The 19,028-nt window shown below is 36.3% G+C and overlaps 1 long non-coding RNA gene across 2 annotated transcripts in view; it reads left to right on the top strand.

Annotated features, from left to right (window-relative positions):
* Positions 1 to 1,569: 1,569 nt before the first annotated feature.
* LOC120601230 (uncharacterized) overlaps positions 1,570 to 19,028 on the top strand; it is a 49,666-nt gene continuing 32,207 nt past the window's right edge. The window contains exons 1-4 of one of the 2 annotated variants that reach the window (XR_005652402.1): positions 1,573 to 1,764; positions 1,859 to 2,004; positions 11,146 to 11,281; positions 12,849 to 14,931. This is a non-coding gene — a long non-coding RNA (uncharacterized LOC120601230). Of the gene's footprint in view, positions 1,765 to 1,858; positions 2,005 to 11,145; positions 11,282 to 12,848; positions 14,932 to 19,028 lie in introns of those variants that run through there. The other variant, XR_005652403.1, reaches the window with a different exon arrangement.

Here is a 19,028-nt window from a genome sequence, read left to right as displayed (position 1 = left end):
AATATTACTCAGCCATAAGAAGAGATGAAATACTGCTATTTGGTACATGGATGGACCTCGAGATAATCATGCTAAGCGAAATAAGGCAGACTGAAAAAGTAGAAAATCACATGATATCATTTATATGTGGGATATAAACCTAAAAGCAACAAATGAACAGGACAAACAGAGACTCAGGGACATGGACAATGGACTAGTGGTTACCAGAGGGTAGGGGGTGGGAGAGGAGTCAAGAGGTCAACAAGGTAAAGAGGGTCAATTATAGGGGGCAGGGGGAAGGTGAAGTGGGTAAAGGGGATCAAATATATGGTAGCTGAAGGAAACTGGACTTTAGGTGGTAATCACACAATAGAATATATAGATGTCAAATTATAATGTATACCTGAATATTATATGATTGTATTAACCAATGTTATCGCAATAAACTTAATAATAAAAAAAAAAAAACTTCTTGCTAGGCAACTCAGAAACAATGGACACAGAAGGTATCTAGCTAATAGTCTTGGAATCTTCCTAACTAATCCTAGGGTGAAGATTCTTAAGGTGTTTAAGACAAGGTTCACTTTCTAAGGCGGGTTTTTCTGTCCGAATATCTTGGGAAGGAAATAAGGGAGGGTTGAAGGTTCTTTCTGAGTCTTTCGTTTCTTAATGAACAGTTTAAAAACAATATCCCAAAAAGCAGCTTCAAGGTGACAAAATTTTGGTCCATTCAGACTTGTGTCTTTATTCAACTCTAGATAATTTTCTTATAATATATCTTTGATCATTTTTTTCTTCCATTTTCTCTATTCACTCTAGAGCTTCTAATAGGTGCTCACTATCCTAAACTGATTCTCATTATTTAACTTATATATCTTTTTTGCTCTATATTCTGAGATATTTAATTGACTTTATCTTCTACTATTTCCTTTTACTTTTTAAATTTCAGCAACTTTTTAAAATTTCCAAGAACTCTTGTTTGTTCCCTAAGTGCTCATCTTCTCTAGCAGCCTAAGATTATTTTATGGTTGCAACTTTTAGTCATATTTTTCTGTAGATACTAATTAATTTTTTTATTTACGTTTTCTGTTTCCTTTGAAATCATTTATTCTGTTTGTTCTTTGATTATCCTTTTTTTTTGCATTATTGATTTTCCTTAATGAGCATTGGTCTGTTGGCCATTCATATTGGCCAATAAAAGACTAACTTGATAAATCTATGTAGCTGGTATGTATTTATTCAGGAATTCTGTTTCTCCATGGTGTATATTAGTCTTCATTTTATGAAGGAATGAGGGAGAATGTGATGCAAGTTGTTTTCTCTATAACTCCACATTTTTGTCCTGTAGTGCCAAAACCCATATTAGAAGTTGTAAGACAGATTATTTCGTTTCTTTGAAGATCAGTTCTCAAATTTAGATAAAGTCTGAAGAAGGTGGGTTAAAAGCTTCAATTCATCTCACATCTGGTAAGACTTGCACTCAATTAGCTGTTCCATGGATAGTCCTTCAATTAATTACTCTCTTCCTAATTCTGTCGGGTAAAACAGCTGCTGAGAGATGATGGAAGCTCCAAAGAGAATTGTCAGAAGGGAAACAGCCCAAGGCCACCTTCTCTTTCCAATTTGTGGGCTGCTGCCAGCTTCATTCCAGTTTATCTAACAGAAAGTATTTAGCTGCTTCTGCTTTGGAATGTGTTCAAGCTTCCGAGTCTGTTCATAAGCACCCTTCCTTCTCAAATGATTTTCTCTTCTGGTTAATGGAACGGGAAACAGGGGAGAAGAGAGGTAAATGTACTTTCTCATAGATTCCATTTTAAACATTTTATCCCACTCTCTTTCTGTTAAAATTAAACGTATTATCTTTTTTTTTTCCCTCCAGAGTGACATAAAAGGATGACTATGATTTATCATCCAAAACAGGACACTTTGAGATTGACAGCAGGTTCTATTAATAATGATGTCTGGCTAACAGGAATGCTCCAGGACTGGTCTGGCTAAACCAGGATGCATGTTCACCCTTTATAGGTAAGCCTAACTAGGTGTAAGATCAGTTGCAAAAAGACTTATCTAAAGAGAAGAAAAGAAAATGAGACAAGAGAAGTGTGCCATTCTATGAAAAGACATAAAATGCTCACCTGTTTACTTTGGGTCTGGTGCAACCAGGGTATCTTACAGTTAAAGGAGTTACAATCATATAGAACAGCTTAGGCAATAAGTATCTTTTTTTTTTTTCTATCTCAATCGACAGCAGAAAATTTCTGGAATATTATGTTTCAAGACCAATAATAGCGTGTTAATTCAATGGGTTGGGGTTATTATTAGGGCAATAACTTTAAACTGGGGTTAATTTGCCTCCCCTTTACCTCTCTATGTCTCCCCGACACACACACACACACACACACACACAAGATATTTGTCAATGTCGAAGACATTTTTGGTTTTTGTTTGAAGATGTTGGTGGCAACTATGTGTAGAGGCCAGGGATATCACTACACATCCTAGAATGCATAAGATAGCCCCTAAAATACAAAGAGATTTTCAGGCCAAAATATTAATAGTGCTGAAGTCAAAAACCCTAGATTAGGGTTAGGAAACCTCTTGGACAGAGCTTACGGAAGAAGGCATTGAGCATGTCACTTGGGAATAACCAGTAACTAACTGTAGTATGTACTTGTTAGCTTTCTTTTCTCTGACATAGCTTCTTTCTGATATAGTGACACAGTGGTTAAGCCTCCAAATATGGAAACTGATGACAACTTCCTGGACTGACTGACCAGTGAAGAGATTTTTCCCAGACTTTTAAATGAGAACTCACACCAATAAAGCATGATACCCATATAAATTAATCACAATCCCTTCTGCTCCAGGCATTTTCAACACAAGGGTCACACATACAAACATTCATTCCATAATAATTAAATAATTTCTGAAAATATATGTACAACTTTGAGTCTTTAGTTTCTATAGAATTATGATTTCTGAGTAAACTGGTATATTAACTTTAATTTAAAATCCAACCACAAAATCTATAGTTAAAATGTCTGCTACAAAAGTGGAGTGATTTATGAGAATTTGGGGGAGGGTGTTTTTAAATAAAGAATTCATTCTTTTTAATTAGAATGAAGTGTTATCCATTCAAGCAGTTAGTTTTACCAAGTTATTGATAATTATTATAATATTTTAAATTTAGGATTCTTGATTTTCTATAAGTATTTTAATATTCTATGCAAAAGTTGTAAATGTTTGAGTATTTTTTTGTTTGTTCTTCATTTTTTGGCCTTTGTGGCAACTATTCATTCTGTACTGATTAAATATTTTAAAAGATTGAAAACTAGTTATAAAAGGAAGAACAATTATGAATTCTTTTACCATTTTGAACCATTTGGAAACTGAGTAGTGTCTTAGTCCAGTTAGAATACTACAGCAAAATACCACAGACTAGGTAGCTTATAAACTACAGAAATTTATTTCTTACCATTCTGGAAGCTGGAAGTCCAAGATAATGGTGCCAGTATAGTCAGGTGAGGGCCCTCTTCAGGGTTGCAGAATTCTCATTGTGTCCTCACATAGTGAAAGAGGCTAGAGATGTCTCTGGAGCTTCTTTTTGATAAGGCACTAATCTCATTTATGAGGGCCCAACCTTCATGATTTAAGCACTTCCCAAAGGCCCCACATTCACTACCATCATCTTTGGGGGTTAAGATTCCAATGTGTGAATTTAGGGGGGATACAAACATTTAAACCATAGCAATTAGGTTCTCAACTACCAACACAGAAGCAAAGAAAGGGTACAGAGTATTGATGTGTACAAATGGCAGGAAAACAAGGTGCGGGTTTCAGATGAGAGCAGAAGTAAGGAGGTAATTAGAAAGCGAGAAGGGCAGTTCTGAGAGTGCTCATGAAAGAGAGACACTCATTTCCACGGTTTCTGCAAGGTTTAATGGCAGAAACCATAGAAGAAGGAAATATGTATTATGTTACTAATTATTTAAGTAATAAAAACCTTCAAATTTCTAAGTTCTGTTTATTTTAATAAATTTTGATGGTGATCTTCCTATGCTTCAAATAAAAACGCGTTATAATTTAACCTTCCTTGATAACAGTGGTCCATAATTTTATCTATCTTCTCTTGTGCTATGCTATAACGCAGAGCACAATTCTGTACTTACTTTCCATTTTTAGGCCTTTCCCTCACTATCAAGTTGTCAGTTCTCAAATCTGTCTGCTGCTGCCAAAATTCTTGCCTCCAGATTTGCTTCTAATCTTTTTTGGGCTTAGAAAACAGATAACTGAGCTGGCTAAGAGTTATATGTAAGATACATTAGATTTAAGGCAGCAAATTTTAGAACAAGGGCCTAGACTTAGCTTCTAAGCTTCCCAGCAGCCATTCTGCTGTGTGGCAGCCTCTCCTCTCTTACACCCATGCTCAGGGCTACACTGAAGTTGTGCAAATTCTGACTCTTCAATAAATGAGTGAGAAGCCATAGTCCTCCTCAGGTTCATTGTTTCATTTCTCTAGACAGCTACAACTTGGATTTCTTTTTTTTCCTTTTGAAGATGGGAAGGTGGGGATAAGTCACTTCCACCATTCACTCTAAACAAGAGAAGACTTGCAATTGACTTAGCTTCTCCCCAGACAGTCCTGTGACCAATCACCATTTTTCTTGCCTTCCTTCCCCACCACATGTAAACATCTACTCTTACAGAATAGGAAGAAAATAAATAACTAAAGATAACAGCAATTTAGAAATTGAAATAATATTTTAGTTTTTATTTTAATTAGTTTAATTGATCAGAAAATAAAAGAGGAAGTTCTGCGAGTAGGTCAAATTATGCTGGCTGCCATGACTTATTAGGCAAGTGTCTTTGTTATAGAAATAATTGTTAAAAGGCATAGTTTGTGATACAGTTTGAAAAAGGACAAATTACTTATAGAAGAAAAAGTATATAAAAGTTACCTTTTTCCTAGCTCTATGTTAGACAGATATATTGTGATATTTCTAATAGAGGGCACATGATATGTGTATAATGGGGTTATGAGTTCAATAGTCATATTATTTAAAGTTGTTCAGTTTGAATTCCTCTGGTTGGATCTCCAGTGACTTTGGATGTGTTTTCTTTCTCACCAAATCTATTTAAGCACAAGTCCTGTCAACTGTTCCTTTTCAAATTCTCTCAATCTATCCCTTCTTCTTCACTGCACTGTGATTAACTTGGATCAAACCCTCATCGTTTCTCACTTGGACTATGAAAATATATATCACCAGAATGACCTGGGTAACAGGAATATCTGATCATTAAAATTCTTTAATGTGTCCACACTTTAAGAAAATTCCAAATTTTTAACAAAAATGTAATGCTATTTCTGATTTAGTCTCTGCCAGCCTCACCAGAGTCACTTTTTGTCCTCCACCCCTCTACCCCATGTACCATACATTCCTGTAACACAGAACTATTAGCCACTTCTTCATTGCCCCCACACTCTCTTGCCTTTATACCCATTGTTTGTCTTCCCCTTTTCTCCACCCAATCTTGAAACAGTATATCTTCCACTTGTCCAAAGAGACTCAAAGTTGCCTCCCCCAGGACACCTTTCCTAACACTATATCTTCTCATCCCAGACTGCCACACTCCATCTAGGATGGCTTAGGTGTTCAACTGCATTTTCCCATAACACCTTGGATAGAGTTCTTACCAGATAGTGTGCTTTTCTTGTTTACTTCTCCATTCTCCCAAGAAGAAAGCTTTCCGAGGGTCAGGATTATATATTAATATAATCATAAAGAGATGAAGAAAAAGCCTTCGACAAGATACAGCATTCATTTATGATCAAAACATTTAACAAAATTGGTATAGAAGGAAAGTACCTTAACGTAATAAAAGCCATATATGACAAACTCTCAGCCAACATTATCCTTAATGGTGGAAAACTAAAAACCTTCCCTCTAAGATCAGGAACAAGGCAAGGCTGTCCAATATTACCACTGCTATTCAATATAACGTTGGAGGTCCTAGCAAGTGCAATAAGGCAAGAGTAAGATATAAAAAGCATCCTTCTAAGAGAAATGAAGAAGTCAAACTGTCACTATTTGTAGATGACATGATTCTCTATATAGAAAACTCTAAAGACTCCACAAAAACACTACTAGAAACAATAAGCAAATACAGTAAAGTTTCTAGACACAAAATCAATGTTCAAAAATTCATAGCGTGCTATACTCTAATAATGAAGTATCAAAAAAAGAAGTGGAAAAAATAATTTCTTTTGCAATTGCAACAAAAAGAATAAAATACCTAGGAATAAATCTAACAAAACATGTGAAGGACCTATATAATGAAAACTATAAGATTCTATTAAAAGAAATAGAAGGAGATACAAAGAAATGGAAAGATATTCCATGTTCTTGGATTGAAAGAATCAACATAGTTATAATGATCTTATTACCTGAAGCATGGTACAGATTTAATGCAATCCCCATCAAAATCTCATCAGCATTTTTAAAAGAAATTGAACAAAAAAATCATCAGATTTGCATGGAAGCACAAAAGACCCCAAATTGCCAAAGCCATCCTGAGAAAAAAGAATGAGGCTGCAGGTATCACTCTGTCTGACTTCAAATTATACTACAAAGCTACAATAATCAAAATGCCATGGTGTTGGCAAGAAAAAAATGTAGACCAGCGGAACAAAATTGAGAGTCCAGAAGTAAATCCATGTTTATATGAGCAAATAATTTTTGACTAAAAAGCCAAAAACACACAGTGGAGAAAGGAAAGCCTCTTCAATAAATGATGCCGGGAAAACTGAAAGGCCACCTGCAGAAGAATGAAATTAGACTGTTTTCTATAAACACACACCAAAATTAACTCAAAATGGATTAAGACCTGAAACAATAAAATGCATAGAAGAAAACATAGGAATGAAACTCAAGGACCTTGGACTTAATGAAGATTTTATGAATTTGACCTCAAAGGTAAGGGAAGTAAAAGCAAAATAAATGAATGGGACTACATCAAACTAAAAAGCTCCTGCTCAGCAAAAGACATCGTCAACAAGGTAAAGACACAACCATCTGAATGGGAAAATATATTTGCAAGCTATGCCTCCGATAAGGGCCTAATATCCAAAATATACAAAGAACTCATACAACTCAATAATAAAAAAAAAAGAATCCAATTAAAAAATTGGCAGAGAACCTGAACAGACCCTTCTCCCAAGAAGACATACAAATGGCCAACAAATATATGAAAAGGTGCTCAACATCGCTAACTATTAGGGAAATGCAAATCAAAACCACAATGAGATACCATCTCACACCTGTTAAAATAGCTGTTATCAACAGGACAAGTAATAACAAATGCTGGAGAGGATGCGGAGAAAAAGGAACTCTCATACACTGCTGGTGGGACTGCAAATTGGTACAGCCACTATGGAAAACGGTATGAGGGTTCCTCAAAAAACTAAGAATTGATCTATCTTATAATCCAGCAATCTCTCTACTGGGTTTTACCCCAAATACTTGAAAACTCATATCTGAAAAGATATTTGCGCACCAATGTTCACAGCAGCATTATTCACGGTGGCCAGGACATGGAAGCAACCAAAGTGTCCTACAATAGATGACTGGATAAAGAAGCTGTGGTACATATATACAATGGATATTACTCAGCCATAAGAAGAGATGAAATACTGCCATTTGGGACAACATGGATGGACCTCGAGATAATTATGCTAAGTGAAATAAATCAGACAGAAAAAGTTGGAAATCACATGATATCACTTATACGTGGGATATAAACCTAAAAGCAACAAACGAACAGTATGAACAGAGACTCATGGACATGGACAATAGATTAGTGGTTACTAAAGGGTAGGGTTTAGGAAGGAGGGAGGTAGATAAGATAAAAGGGATCTAATATTTGGTGACAGAAATATATCTATGGGAGGTGAACACACAATGGTATATATATATATACACACACACACACACACACACACACGTATATATATGTATATATATGTAATATATATATATATATATATATATAAGGCATATATATATATATATATGCCTTACTGTTAAATTGTACACCTGAAACTTACTGGATTTCGTTAACCAAATTCACCACAAAAATAAATTAAAATTAATTAATTAATTAATTAAATTAAAAATAATAATATAGTCATAAAGACTTTTCAGTTAGTCATGAACCACGTATATCATAGTGGTCACATAAGATTAAAATGAAGCTGAAAAAGTCCTATCACCTAGTGACAGCTACCGTTGGTAATGTCGTAGTGCAGTGCTAACATGTTTGTGATGCTGCTGGTGTAAACAAACCTACCAGTTGTATAAAAGTATAGCACATAGAATTGTGTACATTACATAATATTTGATAATGATAATAAATGACTATGACACTGGTTTATGTATATTTACTGTTTAGATATGTTTAGATACACAAATACCGTTGAGTTACAATTGCCTACAGTATTCAGAACAGTAATGTACTTACAAATTTTTAGCCTAGGAGCAATAGGCTATACCTATAGCCTATGTGTGTAGTAGGCTATACCATCTAGGTTTGTGTGAGTACACTATGATGTTCACACAATGATGAAATTGCCTAACAATGCATTTTTTAAAATGTATCCCCATTGTTAAGTGACACTTGACTATACTTGTATCTTTAGTAGCAGCTCATTGTAAAGTATATAACTAAAAAAATGTTGTTGAAAGAAAAAAGAATAAGGGAGGGAGAGAAGGAAGAAAGAGAAGATGGGAGGGACAGAGGAAGGAAAGGAAAAAGAAAATAATGAGAAGCTCTTTTTCAAAATTAAGCTGGACAACAAGAAATTCTGGGGGAAAAAAAAAATACTGAGTAAAACCTCCACCTTAATGCCCTGAATTTAAAATGCTGTTCAGGGGCCACGCTGAAAGTTTTCTGCTCAGAAGTTTGCTCCCTGGGAATCACATGATGACAAGAATTCATATCTTGAGGCAGTAAATTCAAAAATTCTTAAAAGAAAAGCCATATTATTCTCCTGAAAGTTGGGGAAGCCCACAATAGATCTTACATTCAACAATTATGATTCTGCTTCACAAGCATACGTGACAGTTTCATTGGATAATAGATGTATACATCTCATCAGTGATGGTCAAATTTTTGTAATTTATATTTTCAGTACTAAACTAGCAAAATATAATGCTGAATTGTACCATCTATGTACTGTATAACTTAAGGGACTACTTTAATGACGTGTAGCAGAATAGTGTTATAGAAGGAGTTCACAGTGAAATCTTTAATGAGTTCTCTTTGGGCCATTTGATTTGGGATTAAATCTGACACATTCAAAGTTCCTAGACAAGATTATAGAGTTTATAGTAAGGACACAGCTTTTTAAGTGCTGTGCCTGTCGATCCAGCATGGCTATCTTGCCAAAATGGTCACTAGGGTCTGCTGCGCAGGAAAGTGTACTCCACAGTAGGTACGGATACACCAACCACTGTGCAGTCTGCAAGGGTGGCATCTCTGCTCCTTGTCAGGCAGAGCTGATATCTTGCTAGAAGAAGAGTAAGCCATTTGCATCACCCTTAGAGGAAGCTTAAGAACTAGCTTCACAATTCCTAATTCTCACCATTGGACACATGACGGCTGTTTTAAGAAGGGATCCTCACATCCAGAGGGGCCCAGACAAGATGCTCTAGGATAATAAAGTGTCAGTGCTACACTGGTCTGTGCTGTAAAACAAAAAGGAAATTGAGTCTGGTTATGTTGGATCAAAAATTGGTAAAGATGTCTTCTACAATATTACTTCTCTAGACCCTTCGCCAAACAGGTCAACATTACTAGGCCTTCCTAGGTTAACTGGGAAGAATAGTTTCTTCTCAGAGAAGGCAATTAGGGTAGGAAATGTGAAAGCACAAGAATCTCTTCACGTTCTATACAAAAATCAATGCCTAGTGTGTTCACAAGATTAGAGTGGCTTGACTTTCGGATGTTGTTAGCAAATGTCTGAAGGTAGTCTCGGAGGCACTGTCAGGAAAGACATTGTCTTTCCCTTAAGAATCAATAATTGAGCGAATTTACTTGAACGTTTGAAATAACCCCTTGGTTTCACTGTCATATTGAAGAACTCCAGAAGCTACTCCCAAGAAATTGTCCAAATAGTCATCACAACTGGTGGTTCTAAACCCTACGGCAAACCTTGGCAACTACAAGGATGCTACAAAGAGTACTCTGAAAGAGCATCTCTTCATACTGCCTGCCATAAGTCAGCTCCTCCTTGCTGTTCTGGAGGCAAACTTGACTCAGGCCAAGTTATTAACCTTGTAATTGAATGCTGATTTCAGAGTTACCAATGAAAAAACTGAAACAATTATCCAAGTGGCACTCTGAATTGTCATTGATTCAGAATTTACTATTCAATTTTTAATTTTCCTTGTTATTCGAGACCTTGTTTTCAAAGTATCTAAGAATAGGGCTGCATTTTGAAGATATATTAATTATGGGATCAAAAATATTGCAGAAAAAAGCATTGACTCCCATATTTAATGAAATCAGTTGCAGGAATGGGGAAAAATTAAAAATGTAAAATAAAAAATTTTAATGTCTCTTTCTAAAGTTACCGATATTACTAGTATTCACCCCACCTAAGACAACATGAGTATAATCTTCAGTTCCTTTATGACTAAGGCCAAGCAAGAATTTTAAGCTATTTAACAGCTTTTGAATTTCCACCATGTTTTCAGTTATGAGGTTAATAACTTTTCCACCTATAAGATTAACGTTTTCTGTGGCCCTGACCTCAGGAAGAATAAGTCTGGCATCGAGAAAGCACAGCAGCCCGTGATGCCTGGTGTCTGGGTCATACCCCCAACCAATGAAATCAGAAATCTCTGGTGGTGGCCAGGGAGAGGTGCGGCCACTGAAATGTCTCTAAAAGTTTCCCAGGTGGTTCTAGTGTGCAGCCAGGGTTGTGAGTCACCGTGGTAGATGAACAGCTCTGTGATAAACACAGCGATGGAAGGAAACAACGCATAATCTATTCCTTGCACTTAAAGAATTTGCCTGAGGGGACTAATACAACTCTGTAGGTAGTGGATATCTTTTGGATGGCCTACCTACTCGTTTCCACCTTCCCTGAAACTTCTCTTTCTACAGGCTGCCATCGGAGTGGACTTAGGCAGCTGTTTGTACCAAATCCCTGCTCCTGACAACCACACTGATTAAATGGAGGACCGGACATGCAGCACAAGATGAGATGACCAAATCTCTGGAAGTTTGGAATTAAGACCCTGTAAGTCTAATTTGGTTATTTGGGGGGTAGTTGAGCTGAAAGAAAGCAGAAATGATAAAGCAGAGAAATTTGGCAGAAGAAAATGAGAAGAATGAGAAAGCAACTATTCCTAGAAAAGGGACAAAGGGATCCTATATGGCCCTGAGAGTTGAAGAGAGAGCTGACCAGGCTTCTGACAGGTTCTAGCTCATACCCCATGAGGCCCATTTCCTGGACTATGTAGGTTTACAATACATTCTCCTTATTTTGACCTAGTTAAGTAGGTCTCTGATCCTTACAATAAAAAAATGTTCCTTTCTCCTCTTCGAATTCTGGATCTTAGTTCAAGTCCCACGGGGTTTGTGAACTCTCACCTATCCTTACCTTGTTTCATGGAAACAGTAAGGGCAATAAGAGCTCAGATAAATGGGAAACCAAAGGGTGCCAGAGTTGTCTGGGAGGCCTCACAGATCAGCCGGAAGCAAACGGAACCTAGAAGATGGAGACAAGGGAACTCTCTCCAGATGAGGGAAAGAGCAATCACAAGGCACACATGCAGGAGTGTAACTAAAGGAGACTGGTGTCGATGTGGAAGAACAGGAATTACTGGAAAATTAATTTATCTTAGTTGGGATGAATCAGATTGAAGGCCCACAATATTAATTCAATGGTCTTCTACTCCTCGGTTTCCCCTGCAGGAAATAAGTCTTAATTTTCAGTGCATTTAATAAATGCTTTTAAAACTCTTAAATACATTTCATTCTGCCTCACTACTCTAAGTGAAAATGCACTAATAATAACAAACAAAATAAAAGCAATGCATTGACAGAAACAGACAATTGCTTGCCAGTTTCTGTCAAAATAGTTTGTTTTGTATACAACAATGGAAGTGTATGGTCTGTTGCATACTTTGGCAGAAATTGGTAATTTCAAGGATGCTTAACTTCTATTATCAAAGTAGTTCTTTTCTTTTTTTAATATGTTTAACTTAGTTGCATCTTTACATATATGACTAGTATAATGGTCATACTTTATGACCATTATTGGTGACAGGAAAAAGAATATTAATTCTAGTATTAACTAGAATTAAAAACCATTTTGGATAATATGTATTAAATGCTGTGAATTTTGCAGTGGTATTTAACATCAACTGGAAGTAATGAGAATAGGGTTTTAAGTATTAAGAAGTCTTTTCAATTCAAGTACTTTCCCATCAGTTATATAGACCTGGAGTCAAAGTGTGAAGCTACACGCACAGCCAGCAATCAGCCAACATGCACCAGAGCACCAGCCCTGGCCTAAGCTGTGCCAAAGTCCCCGAGAGTGACTCTGCCCCACTCAGTTCCAGTGACTTCACTGCAGTATTTACATTCAGTATCTTCTACATACACAAACCCAGTCCTTAAGTTAGAGATAGCCCGAATCGGATTGGCTCTTGGAGGTCAGGCAACATTTTGCTAATGAGGAAACTCAGGAGGCAATTTATTGGGATTAAGAGGAATGCTCAATTTCCTTAACATTTTTTTTCCAGTTAATATCTCCGTTGTGTAACTGAAATGACTAAAAATCTGACGTTCTTTTCCTTTAGAACGCAGGCAAAAGCTGCATGTGCAAAACCAGCCTGCTCCATACGTCAAGCAGTGTTTGTATATATCTCAGTGTATCCAAGCAAGGCCTTTTAAACTTTCCGTCCTGTGGACGGAGCTGTACTTTCCTGAATGGCAGCCAGGAAAAAACTTGGAGATTTGGCAGGAAGACTGTGGGAAGCCCGGTGCAACACCAGGCTGAGATGTGGAGCAGAGGCTCTCTACAAAGGCAGAAGAGCACAACACCCCCCTTTGTTTAGCTCTGCATAGAGTACAAATGGAGACCCCAGATTGCAATCAGGCCCTATTGTGTAAACTTGGGGTTTCCATGCCATACTGCATTTTTGGCACCAAGTGCCTTATTATTTTTTAGCTGGAAAACTAATTAGCATTCTTTTTATATCTGGGTGTTAATAGTTAGGACTCAGAGCGATTTTTTGGCCACAAGCCCACATGGCTGTAGTCTCTTGGGCAATGCCTGACAAATTAAGATAAAACCATTACTTCATGTTTTCCTACAAAAAGAAAACAAAAACTGTTTCCTGCTCTTATTAATTGGATGAAGTCAATTTCCACATGTAACAAATAAAAAGGTAAGCATAATCAGGGTTTCAACCCAGGGCTCTTATCTCTCCACAAGCTGGTTCCTCTGCAGGAATGTGCGGGGGCAAGGACTGTGATGTTCTGACTAAGCTTTCCTTCTCTTGGGAAATATCCTTACGGTCAACAGAGGCCTCTGTCCACTGGATGGGCTTTGACCACCACAACGTCACACTTTGGCCTCGGTGGCATTTTTGCTTTACAAGTTTGAGCAATGTGATTTACCTGGAGAAGAGAATTGTCAGGGGGATTCCAGTCCTGACAAGCGAATTAGTCATAACAATCAAGAGGGCACTGCCCAGTTGGAAAGAAATAAACAGAGCCAAATATTTCTCTATCCTGAAAGCAGAGTAAAGTGAAGTTCACACTCTAGGAATGTAGTTTGCGATGAGAGGAAGCCATATCTGGGCTACTGTCTCAGAATCTCTGAGTGTGTAGAGAAGAAGAGGCAAGGAGGCTGAAACTGTTGTGGGAGGTGCCCATTCTATAAAGCACTCCCTCATGAAAACAAGCCTTGCCATGGAGACCAAACTTAATGCCACAAGTCAGAGGAATGTGGCCCCAGCAAGCAGATCACAGCTTGGGAAAATCCCCAGTATGATGCAAAATATTTAGAAGGGAAGTGGTAAAACAAACAGAAAGGAAACACAGCAATCCAACAGCAGTTTAAAGACAAAAATATGTTGGCACAAAAAATAGTTTGGGTGTAGTTACCACAGCGTTCTTGTGTTGCTGGTACCGAATGTACATCTCGTTGCTAGAAATGGCCTAAGGGGTCTGCTGCTCTCCTTCAAGACTTTCTTTGTAAATAGTGGGTGGTGGCATTATTTTAAAAACCTCCATTCAAAAGGCTCCTTTAAAGAATTTGTACAGAACATTTTCTTTGCAACAAAATCTATTCTGGAGCTATATTATTTAACAAAGGTCTGTGTTCTGAGTCATACGGAAATTTATTATCCAATATTTTTCTTATTGCTACATTTGCTATCAAAAGCAGAAAATGATCATCTGTAATAATGTAAAGGAGTGCCTAGAAAATGCTTAGTCTTGCACAGGAAAAGGGGTATGAAAATTAAGGCACTAGATACCACAAGTCACCCATTTCCCTACATACATAATTTGACAGAACAGGTTCAGTTTTCTCCAATTGTCCAGGTTTATTACTAATAGGGCACCTTTCATTCACAGAAGTGATTTGGATAATAAATAATTTAGTGACCCTCCTCCTGCACAGAGACCAAGGGTCTTTTGCTTATTCCCATGTCCTCCCATGGGACACCAGGCTGATACTTGCCAAGCTCAGAACCTGAAAGCAATATTAAAAAGGGAGAGAACAGAAGAGTTTGCTGCCATCTTACATAGCATACTCAAAAATATGGCTTCACCTAAATGAAGCTAGAGAGACAATGAACAAAATCAACTCACTAGTGCTAAGGAGAGGAGAGCAACAGTCCATCCCTAGAGATGCCCGGAGGCAGCCTCAGGAGTACCACTAGATTATATACCAAAGTCTAAACAAGTGTTTCTTTGTCAAATCCTGGAAGGCAGGTGTTCGTTTTAAAAGTAGACGTGCATGCTGGATCTTTTTGTACCTTGAAGCCTAGAATACATTTGCTTAGGTGTTCCGAATCAGAAAGTGTGCAGCCATTTCATAGCAACACCAGCTACATCGCAGGGCTGTAGCTATTTGAATCAAAATGGAAATGCTTTCATCTCTCTTACATCTAAGTTTAACTATGGCCTGAGCCCAAAAGGTGGACTAATTTTGGCAACTTCCCCTGTACACTTTTATCTAAAGATAAAAGGAACACTTGGAAGCATAAACAGAAGGTGTATTTTTGTAGGCCCAACAGCCACCACATTAAACAAACAAGAATACAGAAGCTTGTGCTGAATATTAGGTGTGATTTCATCAGCTCTACTCTGTTCCCTCATTCACTGGCAGCCTGTAGGATGATTTCCTTTCATTCTAAACATATAAAGATAATATAACATAAAATAAATTAAAAAGGAAAAAACAGTTCCAGAACAGTGACTTTCATTATCATGTGAAACTTAAAAAATTGAAAACTGTTTTTAACTTATGAAGTTATTACACTATCCTTGAATGCAGGAGTCCATGGTTCTTGTGCATGCTCAGCAAATATCTGGATGACAGGAGATGTTGGAGCAGTCGTCCTAATCTCCTGTGTCTCAGGGAGCTGGGATTTTAATCAGGAATTTATGGCTTGCTAAACTCAGTTAGGATGTAACACAGGTCCCCATGGGAAGCCAGCTTGGCGTTCCCAAAAGGAATCATGGCTTGCCAATGACCTTTGCACTATGCAAATTCTTTAGTGAGGACCAAATAAAAGCAACTCAAGAGTTCAGAGGGGTTTAACGTAGATTGTTTGAACTCATAGTCAGAGCTACAGTCCTTTCCAGTATAGGCCAACGGACAGTGGCATTCCAAAAGTGTAGAGGTGATCCTTTTACAGAGACACACATCTGAGGACTCAGAGACAGTTTAGCTGCATACAAATCTGATATGCTCTGAACACAGGTATGGAAAGCATTATTGCTAAAGCAGTGTACCCTATAAGAACAAAAATCACCAAATTGGAAGGAGAGATTTCTGGCCTTTCCTCGCCAATATCTAAGTAAACAAGTGAGATTCTTGAAGGGCTCTTAAGACATACAAGACCTGACTAATAGAATATGACATGGCTTAAACATATCACCTTGGCTGACTATCCCCTTGTAGTGATTTGACCAATGGAGATAAACCAACCAGTCCAGTGCTAGGCAGAGTTGATGGAATGTAATACAGAAGAATTTATGAATTAAAAAGCCCTAATGTAGAAACACATTTGTGGGTCATCAGATGGCATCACAGTATTCTTTTGTTTGCTGAAAAATACTTATTAATTTTTATTCTTTGAATGAAATTATCTTTTTTGTTTTGTTTTGTTTTGTTTTTACATTGGTGGCTTAGTTGGGGAAGTTGTATCACCTTATTTGGATTTTCGGTGGTAAAGTGTTTGCAGGGTTTTGGATGAAGGGATGTGACTCAAGCATGAGAAACATGAAATTTCCATTGACATTTCCTGGCCATCTCAGAAATCAGGATTCCACATAAAGCTTGGGAGGTGCATTAGATCATATCTAAAACCCATTCCAACAATGCAATTTTGCATAACAAGGACCTAAACATTTTTAAAGAATTTCCTCTTATGTCCATACAACGCCCGCAAGGAAAAAAAGTTGGGAGCAAAGCCCGAAATCAAGAGAAAATGTAAGTACAGAGAGGTCCAAACTACGTTAGTGATAGACATGTGACTTTTACACCATCCTCGAAGCAGTTTTCTGTTATGTGAAGAAGAGCTTGAGCCACCTTGCCTGGCCTTCCCTGAATACTCTTCTCTTTGATTTTTTTAAAAAAACTTTTGGTTAAACAAGAAACACACGAATATGATCACACAATAAAATAGTTAATCCACAAAAATATGTAATAAAAATATAGACAAAATTTTTATTACATATATGCATCATATTTACTTTTTTACATATGATTCTACTATGCTATGACAACATTTTTTTGCTTGGGTCTTAAAGAACTTTCTAAAATAATATATACAGATCTTTTTCTTTCTTTATAATAATGAATGTTCTCTAAATTTATTTATTCTTCTCTTTGTTGATGATATTCAGTTTATTTTTGTTATTTGCTATTATAAAAGAGAATATTCTTTTTAATGTGTTTTACTGGCTACGAGTGAGTATTTCTGTGGGACAGAGTCCTAGAAGTAGATTACAAAGTCAAAGATTAGGCTTCCTTTAAATTTTTAGTAAATATTGCCAATTTTGTATGTGTTGTTCTTATGTATTTTCTGGATACCCTTTGTCCACCTTCTATTTAATTCCCTGTGTTTTGCTTATTCAAATGTAGGCGCTCTTGTCTATTGTGAATCTTTTAAATATGTTGTAAATATTTCCTCTAGTCTGTAGCTTATAATTTAAATTTGTTTTTATTGTTGTCTCACAGAAGGTTTTTCTTTATGTCATCAAATTTATAAATATCTTCTTCTATGATTTATGAGTTTTGTGTATTGCTTAGGAAAGTTTTGCCCATCACAGGGTTATACTTTTTTAAATCATTTTCTTCAAATACTTCCATAATTTGTTTTAACATTTATTCTCTTTACTGTCTCCAAAATGCATTTTTGCTCATCATATGAATTTAGAAGTTTAATTTTTTCCCCTAAAGGATAACCAATTGTTATAGTGCGATTTACTGAGACACCTTGACCACTTTTACTGATTGGAGATGACATTCTTACTATAACTGCATTCCTGAATATTTGTGGGTATTCATTCTATTTTTCTTATTAATATATTTGCCTGTTCCTGTACCAAAATACACTATTTAAATTGCTTTATATTATGTTCTGCTTATTAGTAGGTCAAATCCCATCATTATTTTTTTTTAAAAAATTAACATGCTAAGAATTACTGTTCTTTCTTCCTGTGAATTTGAGAACAAGCTAGTCAGCATCTTTCCAACATTGAGTCTTCCCACTGAGAAATATAGAATAGTGCTTTATTTATGTAGATTTTAAAATACCTCTTTAAAAAAAGTCTTGCACATCTCTTATTTATTCTGTTATTATAAATGAGATCCTTTTTATCATTATATTTTCTGATTATTGCTAATGTTAAAAAGTTATTAATTTTTGTATATTGACTTTTATATCATCACTTTTCTATACTCGTAAAGTACTCTCTTAAATTCTAACAGTTTTTTCTAATGATCATCTGATTTTCTTAGTAGAAAACCTTTCTATATATTTCTCAAATTAGTTGTTGGGATTTTAATAAAACTTCAAACTCAAGTTTGTTTTTTCTGCTTAAATATTTTTCCCCAGCTTTATTGAAGTATAATGGACAATTAGTTGCTTGTATTTACATTATACAATTCAATGAGTTTTAAAAATTTTAGTTGGCATACAATAATATATCAGTTTCAGTTGTACAGCATAGTGATTAGAGACCTATATAACTCACAAAGTGATCATCCCACTAAATCTAGTATCCCTCTTCCCCCTTACATATTTATTACAACGTTGTTAACTATTTTCCTTCTGCTACACTTTATATCTCCATGTCTATTTTGTAACTATCTATTTTTACTCTTAATCCCATTGCCCTTTTTTGCCGTTCCCCCAACCCACCTCCCATCTAGTATTCTCTGTGTCTATGAGTTTATTTCTGTTGTTGTTTATTTTGTTCCACATGTACATGAAATCATATGATATTTGTCTTTCTCTATCTGACTTATTTCCTTCAGCTTAATACCCTTTAGGTCCATCAAGGCAATATCTTTTTCCATCCCCTTCCTTTTAGTCTGTGTGTGTTTTTTAATCTGAAGTGAGTTTCTTGTAGGCAGCACATGTAGGAGTCTTCTTTTCTTATCCATTCAGCCATCCTATCCTTTGGTTGGAGCACTTAATTCTTTTCCATTTGAGGTACTTGTTGATAGAAATGTAGTTATTACCATTTTTTATTCACGTTTTTGATATGTTTTATTTTTTTCCTTTTCTTTT

This window comes from Pteropus medius, unplaced genomic scaffold (assembly GCF_902729225.1).
Source record: "Pteropus medius unplaced genomic scaffold, Ma_sr-lr_union100, whole genome shotgun sequence".
Lineage (NCBI taxonomy): Eukaryota > Metazoa > Chordata > Mammalia > Chiroptera > Pteropodidae > Pteropus > Pteropus medius.
This window is presented reverse-complemented; position numbering and strand designations above follow the sequence as displayed.